We start from the raw sequence: 6,000 nt of genomic DNA on the forward strand, positions 1-6,000 counted from the left end.
AAATACTGAGAGATGTACGAATATAAGGAAAAAACTTGCGAAAATTGCCATCAAAAAGGGGAATTTTTTTAGAAATGTTGACTTAAGTCTCCGTTTCGACTCCAATATATTCATTTACCCATGAGATCTCTTGGGGAAAAATATCGAACGAGTTGAACACGAGGGTCATACATTTCGGAGAAATTAGGGAAATCTCCAATTCACCAAAGGGGTACCCCTTTCAGAAATCTTCGATTTCTCTAATATGGATCCGTGCAATGTTTTGATAGTGAATACTAAAGAATATGCGAGGGTCATGGGCACAAAAGTTCTTGCCCTATGTCTTAGGATTTGATGTATAAAGTTTCGTACGAATCAGAGGTGTGTTGACGGTGAAACAGTCAAAATACTGAGAGATGTACGAATATAAGGAAAAAACTTTCGAAAATTGCCATCAAAAAGGGGAATTTTTTTAGAAATGTTGACTTAAGTCTCCGTTTCGACTCCAATATATTCATTTACCCATGAGATCTCTTGGGGAAAAATATCGAACGAGTTGAACACGAGGGTAATACATTTCGGAGAAATTAGTGAAATCTCCAATTCCCCAAAGGGGTACCCCTTTCAGAAATCTTCGATTTCTCTAATATGGATCCGTGCAATGTTTTAATTGTGAATACTAAAGAATATGCGAGGGTCATGGGCACAAAAGTTCTAGGCCTATGTCTTAGGATTTGATGTATAAAGTTTCGTACGAATCCGAGGTGTGTTGAGGGTGAAACAGTCAAAATACTGAGAGATGTACGAATATAAGGAAAAAACTTGCGAAAATTGCCATCAAAAAGGGGAATTTTTTTAGAAATGTTGACTTAAGTCTCCGTTTCGACTCCAATATATTCATTTACCCATGAGATCTCTTGGGGAAAAATATCGAACGAGTTGAACACGAGGGTCATACATTTCGGAGAAATTAGGGAAATCTCCAATTCACCAAAGGGGTACCCCTTTCAGAAATCTTCGATTTCTCTAATATGGATCCGTGCAATGTTTTGATAGTGAATACTAAAGAATATGCGAGGGTCATGGGCACAAAAGTTCTTTCCCTATGTCTTAGGATTTGATGTATAAAGTTTCGTACGAATCAGAGGTGTGTTGACGGTGAAACAGTCAAAATACTGAGAGATGTACGAATATAAGGAAAAAACTTTCGAAAATAGCCATCAAAAAGGGGAATTTTTTTAGAAATGTTGACTTAAGTCTCCGTTTCGACTCCAATATATTCATTTACCCATGAGATCTCTTGGGGAAAAATATCGAACGAGTTGAACACGAGGGTAATACATTTCGGAGAAATTAGTGAAATCTCCAATTCCCCAAAGGGGTACCCCTTTCAGAAATCTTCGATTTCTCTAATATGGATCCGTGCAATGTTTTAATTGTGAATACTAAAGAATATGCGAGGGTCATGGGCACAAAAGTTCTAGGCCTATGTCTTAGGATTTGATGTATAAAGTTTCGTACGAATCCGAGGTGTGTTGAGGGTGAAACAGTCAAAATACTGAGAGATGTACGAATATAAGGAAAAAACTTGCGAAAATTGCCATCAAAAAGGGGAATTTTTTTAGAAATGTTGACTTAAGTCTCCGTTTTGACTCCAATATATTCATTTACCCATGAGATCTCTTGGGGAAAAATATCGAACGAGTTGAACACGAGGGTAATACATTTCGGAGAAATTAGTGAAATCTCCAATTCACCAAAGGGGTACCCCTTTCAGAAATCTTCGATTTCTCTAATATGGATTCGACCAATTTTTTGATAGTGAATACTAAAGAATATGCGAGGGTCATGGGCACAAAAGTTGTAGGCCTATGTCTTAGGGTTCTATGTATAAAGTTTCGTACGAATCCGAGGTTTGTTAAGGGTGAAACACTCAAAATACTGAGAGATGTACGAATATAAGGAAAAAACTTTCAAAAATTGCCATCAAAAAGGGAAATTTTTTTAGAAATGTTGACTTAAGTCTCCGTTTCGACTCCAATATATTCATTTACCCATGATATCTCTTGTGGAAAAATATCGAACGAGTTGAACACGAGGGTAATACATTTCGGAGAAATTATGGAAATCTCCAATTCACCAAAGGGGTACCCCTTTCAGAAATCTTCGATTTCTCTAATATGGATTCGACCAATTTTTTGATAGTGAAATCTAAAGAATATGCGAGGGTCATGGGCACAAAAGTTCTTGCCCTATGTCTTAGGGTTCTATGTATAAAGTTTCGTACGAATCAGAGGTGTGTTGACGGTGAAACAGTCAAAATACTGAGAGATGTACGAATATAAGGAAAAAACTTGCGAAAATTGCCATCAAAAAGGGGAATTTTTTTAGAAATGTTGACTTAAGTCTCCGTTTCGACTCCAATATATTCATTTACCCATGAGATCTCTTGGGGAAAAATATCGAACGAGTTGAACACGAGGGTCATACATTTCGGAGAAATTAGGGAAATCTCCAATTCACCAAAGGGGTACCCCTTTCAGAAATCTTCGATTTCTCTAATACGGATCCGTGCAATGTTTTGATAGTGAATACTAAAGAATATGCGAGGGTCATGGGCACAAAAGTTCTTGCCCTATGTCTTAGGATTTGATGTATAAAGTTTCGTACGAATCAGAGGTGTGTTGACGGTGAAACAGTCAAAATACTGAGAGATGTACGAATATAAGGAAAAAACTTTCGAAAATTGCCATCAAAAAGGGGAATTTTTTTAGAAATGTTGACTTAAGTCTCCGTTTCGACTCCAATATATTCATTTACCCATGAGATCTCTTGGGGAAAAATATCGAACGAGTTGAACACGAGGGTAATACAATTCGGAGAAATTAGTGAAATCTCCAATTCCCCAAAGGGGTACCCCTTTCAGAAATCTTCGATTTCTCTAATATGGATTCGAGCAATGTTTTGATAGTGAATCCTAAAGAATATGCGAGGGTCATGGGCACAAAATTTGTAGGCCTATGTCTTAGGGTTCTATGTATAAAGTTTCGTACGAATCCGAGGTGTGTTGTGGGTGAAACAGTCAAAATACTGAGAGATGTACAAATATAAGGAAAAAACTTTCGAAAATTGCCATCAAAAAGGGGAATTTTTTTAGAAATGTTGACTTAAGTCTCCGTTTCGACTCCAATATATTCATTTACCCATGAGATCTCTTGGGGAAAAATATCGAACGAGTTGAACACGAGGGTAATACATTTCGGAGAAATTATGGAAATCTCCAATTCACCAAAGGGGTACCCCTTTCAGAAATCTTCGATTTATCTAATATGGATCCGTGCAATGTTTTGATAGTGAATACTAAAGAATATGCGAGGGTCATGGGCACAAAAGTTCTAGCCCTATGTCTTAGGATTTAATGTATAAAGTTTCGTACGAATCCGAGGTGTGTTGAGGGTGAAACAGTCAAAATACTGAGAGATGTACGAATATAAGGAAAAAACTTTCGAAAATTGCCATCAAAAAGGGGAATTTTTTTAGAAATGTTGACTTAAGTCTCCGTTTCGACTCCAATATATTCATTTACCCATGAGATCTCTTGGGGATAAATATCGAACGAGTTGAACACGAGGGTAATACATTTCGGAGAAATTATGGAAATCTCCAATTCACCAAAGGGGTACCCCTTTCAGAAATCTTCGATTTCTCTAATATGGATCCGTGCAATGTTTTGATAGTGAATACTAAAGAATATGCGAGGGTCATGGGCACAAAAGTTCTTGCGCTATGTCTTAGGATTTGATGTATAAAGTTTCGTACGAATCAGAGGTGTGTTGACGGTGAAACAGTCAAAATACTGAGAGATGTACGAATATAAGGAAAAAACTTTCGAAAATTGCCATCAAAAAGGGGAATTTTTTTAGAAATGTTGACTTAAGTCTCCGTTTCGACTCCAATATATTCATTTACCCATGAGATCTCTTGGGGAAAAATATCGAACGAGTTGAACACGAGGGTAATACATTTCGGAGAAATTAGTGAAATCTCCAATTCCCCAAAGGGGTACCCCTTTCAGAAATCTTCGATTTCTCTAATATGGATCCGTGCACTGTTTTAATTGTGAATACTAAAGAATATGCGAGGGTCATGGGCACAAAAGTTCTAGGCCTATGTCTTAGGATTTGATGTATAAAGTTTCGTACGAATCCGAGGTGTGTTGAGGGTGAAACAGTCAAAATACTGAGAGATGTACGAATATAAGGAAAAAACTTGCGAAAATTGCCATCAAAAAGGGGAATTTTTTTAGAAATGTTGACTTAAGTCTCCGTTTTGACTCCAATATATTCATTTACCCATGAGATCTCTTGGGGAAAAATATCGAATGAGTTGAACACGAGGGTAATACATTTCGGAGAAATTAGTGAAATCTCCAATTCACCAAAGGGGTACCCCTTTCAGAAATCTTCGATTTCTCTAATATGGATTCGACCAATTTTTTGATAGTGAAATCTAAAGAATATGCGAGGGTCATGGGCACAAAAGTTCTTGCCCTATGTCTTAGGGTTCTATGTATAAAGTTTCGTACGAATCAGAGGTGTGTTGACGGTGAAACAGTCAAAATACTGAGAGATGTACGAATATAAGGAAAAAACTTGCGAAAATTGCCATCAAAAAGGGGAATTTTTTTAGAAATGTTGACTTAAGTCTCCGTTTCGACTCCAATATATTCATTTACCCATGAGATCTCTTGGGGAAAAATATCGAACGAGTTGAACACGAGGGTCATACATTTCGGAGAAATTAGGGAAATCTCCAATTCACCAAAGGGGTACCCCTTTCAGAAATCTTCGATTTCTCTAATACGGATCCGTGCAATGTTTTGATAGTGAATACTAAAGAATATGCGAGGGTCATGGGCACAAAAGTTCTTGCCCTATGTCTTAGGATTTGATGTATAAAGTTTCGTACGAATCAGAGGTGTGTTGACGGTGAAACAGTCAAAATACTGAGAGATGTACGAATATAAGGAAAAAACTTTCGAAAATTGCCATCAAAAAGGGGAATTTTTTTAGAAATGTTGACTTAAGTCTCCGTTTCGACTCCAATATATTCATTTACCCATGAGATCTCTTGGGGAAAAATATCGAACGAGTTGAACACGAGGGTAATACAATTCGGAGAAATTAGTGAAATCTCCAATTCCCCAAAGGGGTACCCCTTTCAGAAATCTTCGATTTCTCTAATATGGATTCGAGCAATGTTTTGATAGTGAATCCTAAAGAATATGCGAGGGTCATGGGCACAAAATTTGTAGGCCTATGTCTTAGGGTTCTATGTATAAAGTTTCGTACGAATCCGAGGTGTGTTGTGGGTGAAACAGTCAAAATACTGAGAGATGTACAAATATAAGGAAAAAACTTTCGAAAATTGCCATCAAAAAGGGGAATTTTTTTAGAAATGTTGACTTAAGTCTCCGTTTCGACTCCAATATATTCATTTACCCATGAGATCTCTTGGGGAAAAATATCGAACGAGTTGAACACGAGGGTAATACATTTCGGAGAAATTATGGAAATCTCCAATTCACCAAAGGGGTACCCCTTTCAGAAATCTTCGATTTATCTAATATGGATCCGTGCAATGTTTTGATAGTGAATACTAAAGAATATGCGAGGGTCATGGGCACAAAAGTTCTAGCCCTATGTCTTAGGATTTAATGTATAAAGTTTCGTACGAATCCGAGGTGTGTTGAGGGTGAAACAGTCAAAATACTGAGAGATGTACGAATATAAGGAAAAAACTTGCGAAAATTGCCATCAAAAAGGGGAATTTTTTTAGAAATGTTGACTTAAGTCTCCGTTTCGACTCCAATATATTCATTTACCCATGAAATCTCTTGTGGAAAAATATCGAACGAGTTGAACACGAGGGTAATACATTTCGGAGAAATTATGGAAATCTCCAATTCACCAAAGGGGTACCCCTTTCAGAAATCTTCGATTTCTCTAATATGGATCCGTG

Source organism: Humulus lupulus, chromosome 3, assembly GCF_963169125.1.
Source record: "Humulus lupulus chromosome 3, drHumLupu1.1, whole genome shotgun sequence".
Classification (NCBI taxonomy): Eukaryota; Viridiplantae; Streptophyta; class Magnoliopsida; order Rosales; family Cannabaceae; genus Humulus; species Humulus lupulus.